This window comes from Carcharodon carcharias, chromosome 21 (genome assembly GCF_017639515.1).
Source record: "Carcharodon carcharias isolate sCarCar2 chromosome 21, sCarCar2.pri, whole genome shotgun sequence".
NCBI lineage: Eukaryota > Metazoa > Chordata > Chondrichthyes > Lamniformes > Lamnidae > Carcharodon > Carcharodon carcharias.
Window position 1 is genome coordinate 49,960,138 of NC_054487.1, and position 20,074 is coordinate 49,980,211.

Below are 20,074 nucleotides of genomic sequence, written 5' to 3' on the forward strand. Positions count from 1 at the left end.
TTTTTGTACCCACAAATTTGCTGGGAAACTTAGTTGGTAAATAAACTTCAGTTAGCATTTTTGCTAACTATCCTTCGGATTCTCACCTCAGGACTTTGTGAATGGTCTTTCCAAATTCACTGAAAATAGATTCCTATTGTCAGGATTTTGTAAGTCAGTCTAATCCACGATTAACTTTTGTGTTTTTCTTTTGTTATTTCTGTTTAAATTATGAATCAGTTGATACAATTGGAAAGACTAGGAGAACAGTTGCATTATATAGTCAAAAAGTTAACATTGCTGAAGTTCAACTGGATGTGCTGGTGTCTGTCAGCACCCTCAGGGTTAAAACCTATTTTTAGTTTCCCAGTGTTGTTACTCCTGATAATTAAATTATTTTATGTTAATTGAATTTTGTTCTCAAATTACATGTATTTATTTTAGCTACTGTGACAGTTTGTAACTATTTGTTACATAACTTCTAATCTTTTAACATTCTATTAAATTACATTGCGTACTCCATGTACTTCACTTAGTGTTAAATTATGTTTACCAAATTTATTAGAGTTCTTTGAGGATGTAAGAAGCATGGTTGTTAAAGGGGAACCAGTTGATTTAGTGCATTTGGATTTCCAAAAGGCATTTGATTAGGTGCCACATACTACATAAGACAAGAGCTCATGGTGCTGGGGATAATATATTGGTATGGATAGATTGCTGGCTAACTAACAGGAAACAGAATGGGGATGAATGGGTCATTTCCAGGTAGGCAAACCCTCGACAGATCTGTGCTGGGGCTTCAACTATTTATTATCATCCCAGCTGATGTTACTACTGGACAAGTCGGATCCCAGGGCGTAACCCGGCTTCATAGATCCTAAAATTTTTTGTTTAGAAACATGGAGAGTGGCTACTGAACATAGTGACAGGAGTCAGCTAATGAACTTTTAATAAACAAACAAAACATTTATTAAACGAGCTGAAGAACCAAATTACAATACTCCTTTACCCGCAGCTACACTTTTACAGATATATACAGATCTGTAAGGATAACACAAGTTACAAAAGCTATCTTATACTCTAAAGTTCACAGTAAGTACGCAGCCCATGTAGACAAATAGACGACCTGTGGTCAGACACACCGCACTCTGAAACCAAGTGACAGATGCCACCCTAAACAGATGCTACGGATCTCTCATTAACTCCCCCAGATGTTTGTCACACCCTGAGACAACCGAACTGAAATCTGCCTTTCACAGAGGATTTCCAATCTCACCATTGAAGTACTCGCCTTGGAATCGTCTCCAAAACGATGCTTTCACTTGGATGTCTCAACAAGGTTCCACCTGCAGCGTATCAACGTCTCCTCCTAATGTTCCTTCCCCCCGGATCTCTATGTACATTCAGGTTTCGCCTTTCATGCGCCCTTAGATACTTAGCCGTGCCAACAGAACACCATTGCTTCACAGGCCCGTATTAAGGAGTTACAGACTTTTGACTGTCTCCTTGGATCTCTGGCTTCTCACAGCCTATATTGCTTTACATCTGCCTCCTGCAGCTTTGCCTTTTACCTTGGAGCCCTTTTCCTCTGCTTCTCACTCTTAACTTTGCTTAACAGGACCTTTTCCAGATTCCTGTTTTTTTTCCCTTTGACTAGAAGGTCTTCTTGGGACTCCTCCTTTCTGTCTCACTCCATGGTTTTAGGACCCCTCTGGTCTTTTGGGAAATCTGATCTCTGCAGTTCCCTCTGCTGTGTCCAGCTGCTCCTGGCTCCTGGTTTGACTGAAATTGTTTTTCTGTTGTTCTCTGCCTCTGTGGACCTCCTATTGCTAGGCAACAGCCCACTTTTTTTCTATTATTAAAAATAAAAGCAAGTACTGTGGATGCTGGACGTTTGAAATAAAAACAGAAAATGTTGGAAAAAAGCAGGTCTGGCAGCATCTGTGGAGAGAGAAACAGAGTTAATGTTTCGTGTCCGTATGACTCTTCATGGCTGAAGAGAAGTAGGAATGTGATGGATTTTATACTGTTTAAGAGGTGTTGGAGGAGGTGGAGCAAAATAGAGGTCAGGGATAAGTGGGAGCTAGGACAGATAGGCAAAGATGTTATGGACACAAGACAAAGGGAGTGTTAATGGTAATGTTGAAGTCAAGGAAGGTGCTGTTCGTGGCATAAAGGTAAGATAGCAGAATGTGTTAATAGTAGAACAAGGGTCAGTGCTCTGTGAAAGCAGACCATAGGCTTGAATTTCACCTTTGGCGAGCCCACCCAAACGGCAGGCCCGAGAGTGGTCAGAAAACGGACTTCCGACCATGACTGGCCCCTGACCGCAAATATTAGCTGGTTGGCCAATTAATTAATGGCCAGCCAGCTGAAATGCACGCTGAAATGCTCAGCATTGCCAGGGTAGAGCGGGAAGAAGGCGGGCGATGACATCACCGCGGGCGTGGGTGAACATTACGAGAAAACTCCCTGAAGGCAGACAACTGGCTCAGGGAGGTGTAGACCTGAAAATCATCAACTACAGGTTTTAAAAGCTGAAAAAAATGTCCATGCAACACAATCAATCACCTGAAAATGTAGCTGATAAAAATGCTGCCCACAGATATTTATTTTTATTTTATTTCATAATGGAAATCTCATCCCGCTCTTGGATGAGGTTGGATGAAAAATGCAAAGTCCGCCTTGCCGATTCGCCTGTCCGCGCCAACCATAAGGTTGGGCAGGCCATGAAAAATGGGAGACAATTGCACTGTTAATGGGCTTAATTGCCCTCTTAATTGTTGGTGGGTGTGCTTCCGACTTCCACGCATGTCCACCGAGCGAAATATTGCACGAGTGTGCAATGACGTCAGGATGCCCGCCGGACATCTCCTTGCACAATTTTATGCCCAATCTGGTCGAGCGCATGCCCACCCGTGGGACCTAAAACTCAGCCCACAAGCGACAGGTGACCCTGTTGTTGAGGGTGAGATTTGGGAAAAAGTGATTTCAAATAAATAGATAATTAATTGTAATAAAAAAGGGGTAAAGGCGGAGGAGAGAGCTCATGGTCTGAAGTTGTTGAATTCAACATTAAGTCCGGAAAGCTGTAAAGTGCCTAATTGGAAGATGACATGCTGTTCCTCCAGTGTGCATTTGGCTTCATTGGAACATTACAGCAGGCCAAGGATAGCAGGATGGTGTGTTGAAATGGCAAGCAACAGGAAGGTCTGGGTCATGTTTGTGAGACTAAACCTAAAATACTGCATATTTTTTGTCTCCTTATTTAAGAAGAGGTAAACTAGCATTGAAGGCAGATGGAGAACATTCAATATGTTGATCCCTGGGATGAATAGGTTGTCTTCTGAGGAAAGATTGAGCAGGTTGGACCTATACACATTGGAGTTTGGAAGAATGAGAGGTGATCTTATAAAAAAAATAAGATTCTGAGGGACATTGACATGATAGATGTCTTCTCATTTCCTCTGATGGAGGAATTTAGAACTAGGGGTCACAGTTTCAAAATAAAGGGTGTCCCATTTATGATGGCGATGTGGAGGAATTTCTTCTCCCAAGGAGTCATTGATATTTAGAATTCTGTACCCCAGAGAGCAGTGCAGTCATTAAATGTATTTAAGGCTGCATTAGACAGATTTTTGATCTACAAGGGAGTCAATTGTATTGGGGAGAAGGTGGGAAAATGGAGTTAAATTCCTAATCAGATCCACCATGATGTTATTTAATGGAGGAACAAACTCGAGGGGCTGAATGGTCTCCCATTTCTTATGTTCCTACATAAATTATAAATAAGTGATCTGAGACTACCTGCTCCAAGGATCCACATTCTGCTTCTATATGGCCAGGGGATAAAACTGGATTTACCCTCCCAGTTTAAATTTAGTGTGAGGACAAATCTCTTGCGCTAAATTTAAACTGGAAATGAGTACATCCCTAAATTGCAGAAGTAGAACTATGCATATATCCAGGCATCCTTTTAACACATGGAGAAGTTGCAAGGAATAATTTATCCATGTCTTACAATGAATTGAGCAACATAAATATTAAAATGCATTTTTCACTTAATGGCAACTTCATGTTATAGACAAGTGACAACTTTGGCACAGTAGTAGCATTCTTACCTTTGATTCAGAAGTTCGGGTGTTCAGGTTCTACTCCAGAAACATGAGTACATGTTCAGTGCAGTACTGATACTGTGCTGCACTGTTGAAAGAGCCATTCTTCAATCGAGGGCGTTTTTGGGGGAGGGCGGGAGGTAAGAGTGGGAAGTTGGAGGGGCTCAGTGGTCAAGTGAGGTGGAGATTGAAAGCTGGATTGGATGTGGTACATTTAGGTAAATATATTTTTACATCCTACCTTGTTGGTTGCCACCTAATAGACAGGCCCTTTAAGAATCACCGGTTAGGCCACACGTAGGACAGATTTTTCTGAGTGCAGCTGCTGCTGATGCTGGTTGCCTCAGGGAAAGCCAACATTACAGTGGAGGCCTCATAGACATTAGATCCCTTATTTGCTTTGTGATGGAATCTATGGGCAAAGCTTGTATTTTTTGAGACATATCCTAATTGAAAAAGGAGACTGAAAAGGGAAACAACCCTCCCAGTTGCTAAGGAAACTAAGACTAAAACTGAGATTGGAAACCAAAACTTCTTGTTGAAACTAAGGAGACAAAGCCATCAGAGTTCTGTAATAGCTGATGGAGTCCATTGGTGCAGTACAGGCAGGCTGGAGAAGACAGAAGCTGAGAATAAACAGATATATTTTCTGCAGCTGTTTCTGTTACTTGAAGATAACATTGGTGGATCTATGCCATCCAGACCACTGAAAGCAGAGGTCAGAAGATTTTACAGACGTGCTATTTCTAGTGAAGACCATGCCCGTGGAACTCAGCTTGGTTGTATGCTGCCTTTGGCTGAGGATCAAGTTAAATCCGAGAAGAGGAGCTGAAATATAGGGTGGAATCTCCTGGTCCCGTCAGTAGCAGGCATCATGGCAGGTAGGACCAGAAAAGTTGGAGTGCAGCCAAAAGTCAGTTTCCTGTCAGCATGAAAATGGGTTGTAATTTTCTGTTCGTGACTCTCATGGGTTGTATAGCCCCCCGCGCCATGTCAGGAACCATATTTGCATGTCTTTGCATGTCATGAATGCTCATTTAAAAACCCAGCTTGTCGGAATCACATCCCCACCACCATCCCCCACCCCCACTCCCATTAGACTGGTGTGAATCATGACTGGATATAACAAATGTACACCTGGTAAACCAAGCTTCACTCGTGACCTTGAGGTTTGTGTGCACAGCAATCGCCTACTTTTCACTGTACTGCATTCATAGCTGCTATGACTCTGTGCCAAGGCAGCTCAGGCTGGACCAGTGGGAAGGCAAGGGGTGTCTGGAACATTCATACTTGACTGAGAGGGGATGGGGGAGGTGGGAGTGAGACCAGACAGAAACAAGGCTGGAAAGCACATGCTTGACTTGGGGCGGGGTTGAATGGAGCCCCGGGAGGGAAGAGTGTAAAGAGACACATGATTGGGAGCTGCGGTTGGAAAGGATGAGAGAGAATAAGGCAGAGACAATCCTAGGGCAGTGTGCACCATGTAGTCAGGGCCAGAAAGCAAAGGCAGCTCTGGAGCAGTGCACCCCATGCTACAAGGCTGTGCCTGGCATGCATGCCTGGTCCAAGGAGGGGGAGGGCCTGTCGTCCTGTGTAAGGTGTGCACAGTATGATGTGCAGGGCATGGTCAGTCCCTCACACGTTTCAGTCCTGGGGGTTGATAGCTTGGTACTGAGCTGCAGATGGCACAGTCATAGTCAGGGGAGACATCTGCAGCCTGTAAATGAGGAACTGGTAACTAAGAGGGGGGCACTCGATGATTTCATGGGGTCCTTGGTAAGCTACTGTGCATAGGACCTCAAGATGGGGAGGGGTCAGGGTCGACATGGGGCATTGGGACATCAACAGAAAATGGTTCAGTAGGGAGGAGAGGGATATCTACAATAATTATAATAAGCTCCAGGATTAAAGGGAGAGGCAGGAGAGTGATTGGAGGAAGGGAAAATTGCACATGGTGCTCTTCCAGGATGATAGGAGGTACTGGGATGGTCATGGGGGGGTGGGGTTGGGGAGTGGGGGTGGGGGTCAGGGGAGGGGATGTGGTGGTGTTGGAATCTGATCTCATAATAGAAGCAGAGTGGCACCATTTCACCAGCCGATGGAATGATGCTGTTGAAAAATAACCTAGGAAAATTATTGCCAGGAGAGGGGTCTGTGGACTTGTGGGAGAAGTCGACTACTGCACTTCTGGGCTGATTGAAGGGGTGCCCTAACAATTGCTGCTTCAGGATATGGAGGCTTGGCCTAAATAGCCAAGTGGTTATGGTACTGGGTTTGTAACCCCAAGATCAAGAGTTCAAATCTCACAATGGGAAACAATGTGACTTCATCTGAAACAGATGGGAACGGGTTTGTACTCGAAAGAGTTACAAAAACCAATTTTTGGCTTGGCCTAAATAGCCAAGTGGTTATGGTACTGGGTTTGTAACCCCAAGATCAAGAGTTCAAATCTCACAATGGCAAACTATGAAACAATGTAACTTCATCTGAAACAGATGGAAACAGGTTTACTCAAAAGAGTATCAAGAGTTCAGGATATGGAGAGCAGGGCTCAGCTGAGACATGTTAGGAAGACTTAAATGCCAATTGAAAGATTTGAGCACCTTAATTCATGGTGCGCATTATTGTAATAATCCATTGCGGCTTGGGGCCAAATGTTGATTGGGTTTGAATAACCATTTGTTCCTCTCATAGAAACGTGCAAAGGTCAGAAGGATTCAATTGGAAAAAAGGTCAATGGCTAAAATGCATATGCAAAATGCTCTAAAGACCTCTACACGTTGTAGCTGAGAGGTTCAGGCTTTATCTACCTCAACGACTGCAGTCATTACATTAATGCAGGTTTGGGCTCTAGCCTACTCCAAAGGAGGCAGCCTGACAGTGCCCTGACTGATGCTGATAGCACTTGGCTGTATTCATCGATATCCAACACCATTTGTGAAAGCTCTGACATGCCAGGGGCATTTAGGGGTGGTGGCCGGGGCGGTTGGGGGGGTGGGGGGGGGTGTGTGCAAGATCAGCTTCCAGTGATCTTTAAGGCTGTGTGATAGCTGCAAGGAAGGATCTGGGAATGGAATGCCTGGAATGAGGGCAGCCCAATGAATCTCTAGCAAAGCGATGGTAGGTGATCATTGCAGGGTTATGTTCAGTCATGTCTCTGTTCAATTTTTCAGCAGAGATGAGGAGGAGTGCACAATGGAGGTAGCAGGCAAAGCTGCCTTTTTCATGGCTATCATCCATCAGGCAGGGAAGAGCCTTGCCCTGAGGAACATGGGCCAGCAGGGCCCCATGATGACCCAGAAGCTGAGGTGGAGAGACCAATTCCACAGAGGTGTTTGACTAGACCCAGGGTGTAACAAAGACGTCACTTAGACTTGCAGATGAGTGGGGGACAGTGCCACAGGTGCCACACTTGTCAAGGGATCTGACGGCTCACATCTGCCACATTTGTCAGGAGGACTGACGGCCGCACAGGCTGGGAGGCCATCCATCTTAAGGTGCTGCTGCATTCGACTTTTTTGCGAGTGGCTCGCTCTCGGGCTCCATTGGGGACCTCTGTGGAATATCACAATCCTCCACTCATAATTGCAGCCGAGAGGCCACCCATTCAGTAAGGCACACGATTACATCCAGTTCGCCCTGGATGAAGCCAGCCAGGCTCCCAGAGCAATGGGATTTGCAGCGATCTCTGGCTTCCCACAGGTGCAGGGTGTCATCGACTGCAAACGTGGCTTTAAGAGCTCCCGTGCAGCAGCCACTACGGTTCATCAATAGAAAAGGCTTCCACTCTCTTAACATGCAACTCATCTGTAATCACTAAAAGCAGATTGTGTAGATCTGTGTGAGATACCTTGGGAACTTGCATGATTCATACATCTTGATTCACTCGCAGTTGCCACAGATCTTTGAGGTCCCTCTGCACATCCAGGGTTTGCTCATTAGTGACAAAGGCTACCCCCAAAAGGTGTGGCTAATGACGCCCAATCAGCAGCAACAAGGTGCTTCGGTGAGAGGTACAGTGTGTCTCATTCCACAACACTCTACTTGATTGAGCAGACCATTGGCATCCTGCAGATGCTTTTCCAACATCTATACCGGTCAGGCAATGCTCTCCAGTACTCTCCCAAGTGGGTATCTGGCATCGTTGTGGTTTGCTGCACTGTACACAACCTGGTACTCCAAAGGGGTGGATGAGTTGCCAGATGGAGAGATGGAGGAGCTGCATGACTCAAGAGGGATGAACTCAATGAGGGTGAGGGTGTTGAGACCTCAGAAGAAGAGGCCATAGCATGGGCCAGATGGGGCAGATGTGCCCATGGGATCCTCATAGCTACAAGTTTCCAGGTTGATGATGACCACTAGCTCATAGGGGCCTCTTTCACCTGTGCCCTTCATGCAGACTCAACCATAACACCTTCGTTGCCAGCCTCAGCATCTCGATGGAGGATATAAATCTCAGGATGAATGGTCACAAACTTACGTGATGATAGCTTCCTCCTTGGAATGCTAGTCAGTCTCTGGAGCATGTGGCTATTCTGTTTGGAATAGGAGCTTCAGTGCACACTGTGAAGAAATTAGTCATGGTGCTGCCTTTTCAAACATCGCACCAACATTTCACTACCTATGGTAGCCTTCAAGAGGAAGGAGCAGCACTGCAAGCCTCAGTGCACTTGTAGCTTTGCAGTCTCACAAGGTGCCCCAAGGAGGACAATCATCACTCACTGGTTCTTGCGTGAATGTCTGAGGACAGATTTGAATCCTGACTGTGGCATCTCTCCACAGGCCATTCTTCATGTAAGAATAATGTTCTGGCCTCATCTTCATTCTTAGTGCTCAACATGAAATCGTATTAGGATGCTGTGATCTGTCACTCACAGTCATGGATGCAAGGCTGCGAGTCAGGTCACTTTTGTCTGCGCAGACAGAGCTTCAGCAACACCATCATCTGATCATTGACAAGAATTCATGACCCAGCCTTTGTATGGAGCTTCCCAAGTTCCCATCCAGCATTGCCTGTGGCCCAGAAAATGCTGGCACTGCATTTAGGCATTATGCATTAGCTTTGTTAATAATAAAGAGCACACATCAGATGAAGTGGACCTTCACTCTGATCCCATTTCGGGTCTCTACATTTTCATTCCAGCAGTCACAAGGAAGCCTGGCACACAAATATTGTGTGAGAGAGCATAGACCTGAGGCACTCAATGGAGATAAGTGAGGAGGAGCACCTGTTATACTTGTATGACCTCGAAGCATTGCATCATATGGAAGAGCGATTCACTTAGACGAGGATTTCAGAGAAGCAAAATATATTTACAAACGTGCAAAGTATATAGAGTGAATAAACCCCGTGCCACCTTTGTACTCTCAAGATTTCTGAGTTCTTACCCTACCGCTACGTCTGGGTGCTTCCCTGACGTCTGCAGCAGAGGTAGAGGCAGCCTGCTGACTGCTACGCCTCGGGTGTCTTCTGGAGGACCGGGGCCGGGTGCCCCTGGCCTGCTTTGAGCCTCCTGCTGTGGGGCAGGTGCGCTGTCCTCAACCTGAATAGCCGTAGTTGCTGGGGCCAGAGACAGAGGGGGGCTTGGAGTGGCTCAACAGCCCAGGAGAGTCCTAGGTGGATTGTCCCGGTATCTGGCTGATGCTCCCCCGCTCTGTGGGAGTTTGAGGGCCCCTTCCTGGCTCCTCGAGGAGAAGGGGCTTCTGGGGGGAGATTGTCCCCTTCTCAAATACGGATGCCACGCATGGCTACAGCGATTATGCAGGTCCTTGCAATTATTCAGCAGAAACTGAACATTTTGCTGGACCAAGGTCTCCATGAGAGTCGCCAACCTTCCAATGGCGACCTCGCTGCGCTGGCATGTCGGTGCCACGACATCAGACAGAACACGAATGGATTCCTCCATCCTCCATTTTAATCTGGTGACAGCATCTGACAACCTTGCCTGTTGTGCCCCTGCCTGTCATTTGAGCTGCAACACCTCTCTGAGGGCCAATTCCAGAGGCTCATCATTAGACTTGGACTTAGTGGGAGCCTGGCCTCCAGCACTCCTCTGAATGTAAATGACCTTGGCTGCCTCTGCTTTCTTCTGCTGTGGACTTGAATCTGTGCTGTCCTGATCACAAACCTGCTCTAGAACTAAGCCTCTGCACTGGTGGAGGGTGCTCATGAATGCAATGAAAGCTCTACATCTAGCAGGTCATGTTTAACATATTGATTCTGGGTTTTAGAGTACAAGTGGTTACCTAAAACAGTGTTTAGTGTTTGCTTTGTTTAACTCTTGTGTAGTAAAATTATTTTGTTTTAAATTATGGAATCTTCTGACTTCACTCTTTCAGTAAATAACTGGGATTTCGGAATTTTTCTTTGCAAAAAATAATACCGGTCTCAACCGAGGTAATAGCAGCTTATGCAAAAGGTCAAAAGCCCATTTCACATGGGCACTCCACACAGTTATTGTCGCCTTTACCAAAGGCTGGGTGATGCACTTTTGGCATGTCCCTCTTGCCTGCATTATTGGGAGATTATGAACCCGTTTTGTTCTCAAGAAATGAATGCTACACAGTTGAATTTCTAGGTCTTGGTAATGTCCCATTGAGAGAGAGGATAGTTCTGAAAGTGAGTTATCCTTCTCTGCCCTAGTGTACCTACAAGCAATTTGTCTTTTCACCTTTTAGATATGTTAGAACCATAACTTTCAGGACAATATTTTCTTTTAAAATATGGAAATGCATTGTAATTTATAGACACCTGGAAGCTGACCAGTTTTTTTTAAAGAGTCATAAGTTCACCTTTGGACTGGGAGTAAGCGTGCCTTTTCACCAGACTAGCATGGTACTTGAGGGGGAGGAGGTGTTTGCTTGTTTGCAGTTATTTTACTGGATAGGAAAAAACTGGTTTAAAGGCAAAGGCTAGTGATTTACTGGATATCACATAACAGAGATGAGCTTTAAGTTTTTTTTTAATTCAGTTGGGAATGAACTGAGAAAGGGAAAAGCTGCCCAGCTTGCACTCTCTTTGCCTTGTCTGAAATCATGTGATTGTCAGCATCCGGCTAAGAATCCTCATCTCAGAGGAACTTGTCTGTATTTGGAAACCTAAGAGGCTGAGACAAGAAGGATGGACCTGGCTCTATTTTCCTCCACGCCAAAGTTCCATTGGTGAGAACTTCCAATCATCTACTGGGACTAGCAGTCTGCCTTCACACAAGGGTGCTCCAGATCAACAGCGTCGAAACCCTGCTAACTTTATCCTTTTTTTAAATAAAGTCTACTCTTCAACTGCCTTCTCTACAGAGATCGCTATCTGTGTGAACTTTGTTTGTTTATGTGTGTGTGTGCTGAGGTACTTATAAAAGGGATGGATAGTTATACTTCCAGATTACAGTTGTGTGTTAACCAGTTCTTGCAATTTGTTTTTAAATAAGAAGTTTTGCTTTATAATAAATCAATCATGCTGAGTTTATTGAAAGAAGCCTAGTTAAAGTCTCTTGTATTCTGGGTCTAACAGTAGTGAAGGTAAATAATTGGCTGTTTTGGAAATTGTATTAAACATTTACACTGATGGTATGACCTGTGGAGTAGTGGGACTAGGTAATCTGCTCACTCTTCCCATCCCAGTCGTAACAGTTATCTGTAGAATTTGGAGATCTGAAAGATTTGGGGTGGGTTGGGGTGAGGGGGTGGGGCAAGGGGAGCAGGCCAATCAGGTTTAAGAATAATAATATACATTCAAAATCTCTTAACATAGGGCTTAGGAGCAGGAGCAGACTATTCAGCCCTTTGAGCTTGCTCCACCATTCAATAAGATCATGGCTGATATGGTTGCCGTCTCAATCCCACTTTCCTGTCTGCCCCCCATAACCCTTGACTCTCAATCCAACTCAGACTTTAATAAATTTAATGGCCCTGCACCCACTGCCTTCTGGGGTAGAGAATTCCACATATTAATGATTGCCTGAGAGAAAAATTTCACCTCATCTTGGTCTTAAAACGGACACCTCTTATTCTTAAGTGTCCCCTAGTTCTAGTCCACCTCACTAGAGGAAACATCCTCCCGGTAAGTCCCCTCAGGATCTTATATGTTTCAATAAGATCACCTTTCATTCTTCTAAACTCCAATTGTTACAGGTCCAACTTATTCATAAGATAAGCCCTTCATCCCAACAATGAGTTGAATGAACCTTCTCTGAACTGCATCTAATGCAACATTATCCTTTTTCAAATAAGGAGACCAAAACTGAACACAGTATTCAGCCGTGGTGTCACCAAGGCCCTCTACAGCAGCAGCAAATCTTCCCTACTTTTATGTTCCATTCCTCTTATAATAAACACTTACATTCTATATAGCTTCCTAATCATTTGCTGTACTTTCCTATTCTTCCTGCCAAAGTGGACAAGTTCACATTTTCCCACATTATACTCCACCTGCCAAATTTTTGCCCACTCACTTAACCTATTTATAACCCTTTGCAGACTCTCTACCTCCTCTTAACAACTTACTTCTACCTACTTTGGTGTCATTGGCAGATTTACTACCCTTTGGCCCCTTCATCCAAGTCATTGATATAGATTGTAAATAATTGCGGCCCCAGCACTGTTCACCATGGCACTCCACTTGTTACATCTTGCTAACCTGATGAAGATCCAGTTATCCCTGCTCTCTGCTCCCTGTTAGCTAACCAATCCTTTATCCATGTTAATATGTTACACCCTATATCATGCACCTTATCAAATGCCTTTTGGAAATCTACGTACACCACATCTAAAAGTTCCCCTTTATCCATCTTGCTTGTTACTTCCTCAAAAAACTCTGATAACTTTAACTGAAGCAAAACTGCCAGTCTGGGGATAACATTCAAAAACATTTGGCTAGACATCAAGTATTCAGCTATTTGGGTGAATGTGCCACCTATAATGAATGAATGAATGCTTTATGTTTTTTTAAATTTCTTAATTCTAACAGCTTCCCTTAGTGGAGCAGCTCAAGTATCTTGGGATCTTGCTCCCGAGTGATGGCAGGGGAAGCATGAAATTGACCAGCAGATCGGTGCAGCGGCTGCAGTTCTGCCGGTGCTCTACCGATCGGTGGTGGTGAAGCGGGAGCTGAGTTTTAGGACGAAGCTCTCGGTTTACCAGTTGATCTACATCCCCATCCTCACCTATGGTCATGAACTGTGAGTAAATACAAAGGATAATATTGTGGGTACAAGTAGCGGAAATGAAGTTTCTCCGCAGGGATGCTGGACGTACGCTCTGGGACAGGGTGAGGCATTTGATAATCCGGGAGAGCTTTGGAGTAGAATTGCTGCTCCTCCAAATCAAGAGGGGCCAGTTGAGGTGGTTTGGGCATCTGATAAGGGTGTCCCCTGGTAGGCTCCAGCTGGAGCTGTTCCAGCCACAGCCCACTGGGCAGAGACCTCGAGACTGACCCAGGACATGTTGGAAGGACTATTTCTCTTGGCTGGCCTGGGAATGCTTGGGAATCCCTCAGGAGGAGCTGGAATTAGTGGCTGAGGAAAGGGAAGTCTGGTCGGCCCTGCTCAGCTTACTGCCACTGTGACCCTCACCAGGAGAAGCGGTGTGAGAATGGATGGATGTACGTAGATGGAAAAGAAGCACTAGCTGAAAAATAAAGCAAGTTTCCTGGCTTTAAGTTGTTCAGTCACACATGTTAAAATTTTCAAGAAGTTTTTTTAATATGCTGTCAACTTTTATGAATTATGAATTTAGCTCTTGCTTTTACCTAAACCAATCCAGTAAATAAGTGGCTGGCTAATAATTAATTGGCTTTCCAAATGAGTTAATTGACTTTATTTGAGGTAAGAATCAACTTAAGGATGATTGTTGAATGTAGCGAGTGAAATGATGGGCTTGTAATTTCAGAGCAACACCTATGTCCTTTGCAACGGGTGAATAGAAAATTCTTGTTGCAGTTTTATTGCTGTCCACCAATCACAACAAAACAGCTGACAAATGCTAGGATATGCATAGGTAATGCTACATATCCAAGAATGTTGGTCTTATTTCAGGAACACTCATTAAAATAGCAAACAATTTTTTTGAAAAAATAGTTTTACTTTTGCAAGTTTGATTTTACAATTAAACATGACCGCAGGTATTTATAGTTATTGCAGTTATTGATCTGACATGCCTGTACTTGTGCAACATAGGAAATCACAACTTTAAAGTGGGGCTCATGAATTAGGAACTAATTGAAGAAGCAAATTCTTATTAACTACTGTTAAACGATGTTTCTTTGACCTACATTAGCTCTCGATTAAGCAAAGTTTTTATTTTAAAATTCTCATTGCTGTTTTCAAAGCCCTCCAAGACCTCACCCCTTCCTATTTCTATAACCTCCTCCAGCCTCACAACCTATTTTCCTTAGCCGAGAGGTCAATAGCCAGGGAGCATAAATTTAAAGCAATTGGAAGAAGGATTAGGAGGGTACCGAGGAGAATCTTTTTCATCCAGAGGGCGGTGGGGGTCTGGAACTCACTGCCTGAAAAGGTGGTGAAGGTAGAAATCCTCATATTTTTTTTTAAAAACCTTGTATATGCACTTGGGGTGCCATAAACTGCAAGGCTACGGACTAAAAGCTAGAAAGATGACTAGGCTGGATAGTTCTTTCTCAGAAAGCATAGATGGCTCCTTCAGTGCCGTATTTTTTCTGTGTTTCTAATCCTCCAATCCTCCAATTCTGGCCTCCTGAGCTTAACAATGTTAAATGCTCCACCATTGGTGACCATGCCTTCAGCTACCAAAGCCCTAAGCTTTGGAATTCCCTCCCAAAATCTCTCCATTGCTCTACCTCTTACCTCCTTTAATGCATTCCTTAAAATATACTTTGGGAAAGCTTTTGGTCATCTGTCCTAATATCAACCTAAGTGGCTTGGTGTCAAATTTTGTTTTACTATGTGCCTGTGAAGCACCTAGGGGCATTTTATTACATTAAATGGGCTCTATAAATGCACATTGCTGTTCTTTAACACATTTGTATGATTTCTTTTCATCACCAATTTAATGTCTGTTTTCCTAAGTGATTTTGAAGCTCTTCTGCAATAATTTTGAAAAATTGGGTTGTTTTCAACAATTTCTGGTATGTGGTAGTGATGCTTGTAAAACTGTTTTATTATCTTCATTAACAGTTAAATTATTTGTGTCCCACTATATCAATACATCAGCAGTCATTGTATCCATGAGAAAAGATTGAGATCAACCTATGTAGTGATGGTGAAATACAGGCAATGTGTTCTTTTTACTATCAAACCCGTGCAATATTTACTGCTTGGTGTATTGTACCCCTCAAAATATGCACCTGTTTGGTTCAAAGCCAAAAAAAACCTGACATTTTTTTCATTCTAATAGGGATCACTAGGAAATGTAATTACAGAAAAAGCATTGATTTCTGGTATTAATCAAATGAAAATGGTTATGTTGTTTCATTTAGTGTGGATGGTCTCACAGGGTTAGATTCCAAAAACAGTTTATCCATTTTGTATGGATTTTCTTGTACAAGAGAGATAGTTGGAAGACTTGCATGTTTATTTAAGAAATGGTGCAAAGCAGAAGGCTGGCAAGCACCTCCGGCTACAAGCAGACCTGACAACTAAGTTCAGCTTTGCTACACATGGTCTATGATAAACACCCATCCACTGTGCTCAACTATTTTTAGGAACAAACTGAAAACTATTCATTCTTTAAATTGTTTAAACTTCCTGTTCCAAGGTCCACCAGACATTAAGCTTGAGGTGGAAAGTAACATGCCGTAACATAGACAAGTATGTGAGCATGTAGCTGGTGAAAGGGTTCTCCTCTTGTGTCAACAATTACTCTCCAGCAGCTTGAATCATTGGGTATTAGAGGCACATTTGATCTGGAGTGAGGAATCCCAAAAAACTCCTGCACCATTTTGGGAAATACTAGTCTAAACTTCCTATGTTTTGCAGTTCACTCCTCCACTCTTTTCCTTGGTATCCAGCTCACTTGAACTTGAGGATCAAAATTTGAAGTAAACTTTGGTGAATGTTTTGTTTCTTCTGATGAGTTTTGCTGTAACATCTAATAGCTATATTGCTTCAAGCTCGGAGGTATCTCCTGTGTGGAAATGGTTGCTACATCTAGCTTATGTTTCATCATTGGACTAGATTTCCAAAGTTTTTTTTGTTCATTCACAGGAATGTGGGCATCGTTGGCTAGGCCAGCATTTATTTCCCATCCTTAATTGCCCTTGAGAAGCTGGTGGTCAGCTGCTTTCTTGAACTGCTGCAGTCCGTGTGGTGTAAATACAGCAGTTGAAAGCAGAATGCCCCATTTCAGATATTACATGACTGAACATCAGTGACAGATAAATAGGTTATTGAAATGGACTTGCTGAGAGCAAATTGCTGTGGGAGGTCAGTTTTATTTTCCACTCAGTTGTAAGTGTTGATTCAGCTCCTGGAAACTGTCAGAACTACCAACTCTGGAAACCTGACATTGTCCAAAGCAGATTTTCCTGACTCGGGTTCTTTTCTGACACAGCGGGGAAATTTTAATGTGGGTGAGTGTTGGGTCTGGATGCAAGTGAGGAGTGAAATCCTGTTGGCAGCAAACCTTAACTTGCACATTTTGCTCCAGCATGTTAAGCTGCATGCTGCAACCTCCTCGGGAGAAGCAGGTTGTCAATTTATAGAGTCATAGTTGTAGAGTTATACAGCACAAAAACAGGGCTTTCGGCCCATTGTGTCCATGCCAGCCATCAAGCACCTATCTATTCTAATCCCATTTTCCAGCACTTGACCCATAGCCCTGTATGCTATGGTATTTCAAGTGCTCATCTAAATACTTCTTAAATGTTGTGAGGGTTCTTACTCTACCACCCCCTCAGGCAGTGTGTTCCAGATTCCAGCCATCCTCTAGGTGAAAAAACTTTCCTCAAATCCCCTCTAATTCTGCCCCTTTAAATCTATGCCCCCTGGTTATTGACACCTCCACTAAGATGAAAAGCTTCTTCCTATCCACCCTAGCCATGGCCCTCATAATTTTGTATACCTCTATCAGATTCCCCTCAACCTTCTCTGCTCTAAGGAAAACAACCCTAGCCTATCCAGCCTCTCTTCATAGCTGAAATGCTCCAGCCCAGGCAACATGCTTGTGAACCTCCTCTGCACCCTCTCCAGTGCAATCACATCCTTCCTATAGTGTGGCAACCAGAACTGCACACAGTACTCCAGCTGTGGCCTAACTAGCGTTTTATACAGCTCCAACATAACCTCCCTGCTCTTCTATTCTATGCCTTGGCTAATAATGGCAAGTATCCCATATGCTTTCTTAACCACCTTATCTACCTGTGCTGCTGCCTTCAGGGATCAATGGACATGTACACCAAGGTCCCTCTGATCCTCTGTACTTCCTAGGGTCCTACCATTCATTGTGTATTCCCTTGTCATGTTAGTCCTCCTAAAATGCATCACTTCACACCTCTCAGGATTAAATTCCATTTGCCATTGTTCAGCCCATTTTACCAGCCCATCTATATCGTCCTGTAATCTAAGGCTTTCCTCCTCACTATTTACGACACCACCAATTTTTGTGTCATCTGTGAACTTACTGATCATACCACCTATGTTCACATATAAATCATTAACGTACACTACAAACAGCAAGGGTCCCAGCACCGATTCTTGTGGTACACCACTCATTACAGGCTTCCAATTGCAAAACAACCTTTGACCATCATCCTCTGCCTCCTGCCACTAAGCCAATTTTGGATCCAATTTGCCAAATTGCCCTGGATCTTGACCATTCTCCCTTGGGGGACCTTGTCAAAAGCCTTACTGAAATCCACGTAGACTACATCAACTGCACTTCCCTCAGCTAGACAACTAGTCACCTCCTCAAAAAAGTTAATCAAATTTGTTAGACAATTTGTGTGTTAATTGTTCAATTAGGGCGATATTGATGTAGCTTTTGCAATTTCGCTTTGGGTTTTTACGTTTCCTAGAACTTGTCAGTGAAAGTGAGAACACAGCAATAATTCAGAGGGATGAAATCATGACAGGAAAATATGCCAGTAAGACCTCAGCTCTTAGCTGCTTTCTTACCTGCTTATGTGAAAGTGTTTGTTCAGAATACTTGTGGTGAGATGTTACTTTACACACTTTAGAGGTTTGGAGATCTGATTTGTACATTGAAGCTCTTAACCTTGTATCAGATTAACAAAGGTCCTACGCTATTGTGTTGCTTTGGACCTCAGATGAAAGCCAAGATGATCATCAACACTATCACCAGCAGAGACAGGACCTGCATGACAACCAGCAGTAGGAGCATTGGATTTGCAGCACCAGCAGCCTGCTGCTCACAGACCTGTAACTCACAGGAGAATGGTCAGCAGAGAGGTGCAGCCTACAGGAGACCATTCCTTTCACATAGGGTCTACAGGCAAAGCTTTTGTTTCATTGACATGCCATGAACTTTAATATATATTTCCACAATTCTGGATATTTTCCTGTATTCCAACTAGTTGTTAGCACCGCTTCAGACCAAACCGGATATGGGTAGCTGCTGTGTCACCTATCCGCAGCACCTTGGGGATTTGCCTACACAAGAATGTGAAGATGATTCCAGTGGATTGAGTGAATGACCAAACTAAGGTCAAACAGTTTTGAAGGCAGATGCAGAACTATGTTGTGGAATGCTCAGAGTTCAACAAGGCATGCTAGTCATCCACTGCATCTGGATCTCTCTCTGGCCATCTAGACTTGTCTTGCCACTGGACCAAGTTAGGTCAGTGAGGCTGACGAAGCACAACTCTCCCTTACTATAACGTGCTAGTCATGCTCATCAACTTTCTATCAGCAGTCATCCATCATCAATCTGCCACAAGTCCTGTGGCAGTGGGCGAGTAACGTACCAGCAGGTGTGGATTCACTGAGAGCTGTAGCCGTGAACCTGCTCACAAGTGGCTCAGGCCATGGGGTTGTTTTCACTGTAAAGAAACAAGTGGAACTTGGCAGTCCCCTGAGCAACAGACCAGCTCTTTTTAGGACTACGTTGCTCACCTCCTTAGTAGGAGGAAGGGACTAGAAAAGGTGCCCTGAACATTGTCTGCTTTGCCTCCCTGGCCAGCAGGCTGCAGCTGGCAGGGTTCCCATCAACAGAGTCGTACATCAATCTCAAAAAAGAAAGTAAAGGTGATCCCAGTCATTATTGGCAGATGGAACACACGTACCCTCGTGAACAACCCCACAGCCAACAAACCTGAGAGAATTACTGCTCTTGTCAGTGGAGAGCTGGCTAGGTACAACATCCAGATCACCGCCCTCAGCGAGACTCATCTACCTGAGGAGGGTCAGCTCAAGGAAATTGGTGTAGGTTACACATTCTTTTGGAGTGGTTGCCGAAAAGAAGAATGGTGCAAGCTGGTTTAGGCTTTGCTGCCAGGAACCATCTCATCCAGTAAGTTGACTTGCCTTTCCAAGGGTGTTATTGTTGTTTGATAGTGTTTAAATTCCTCCTGCATCTCAACAAGCAAGTAACTCTCATCATTGTGAGAGTTTGTATACTCCTGTTTAAGGCTGAAATAAACTTAACTTCTCTTAACTTCAGGAGTAATTTTTAGATATTGCTAAATTAAAGACAAATTAACACTTAAAACTCTCTTAATCACCAGACACAGCAGCTGTCAGTGCTTGGTCTGCATGCCTGGTATCTGCATTCCCAGTGCATTCTCGGGTAGGCAAATCCCTAACACACTGATGATAGGTGACCCGACAGCTACTCTCATCTGGTTTGGCCTCAAATGGCGCTAACAACTACTAACACAGGGAAATATCCAGAATTGTGGAAAAATATATTAAAGTTAATTGGTTAATTTCTGTCTAAAGTCATTTCTTTTCTTTAATTTAGCAATCAATTAAAAAATGCTTCTTAAGTTAAGTTAACATTATTCCAGCCTTAAAGTAGGGGTATAATAGCTCTCTGAGAGCAGCTGCAGC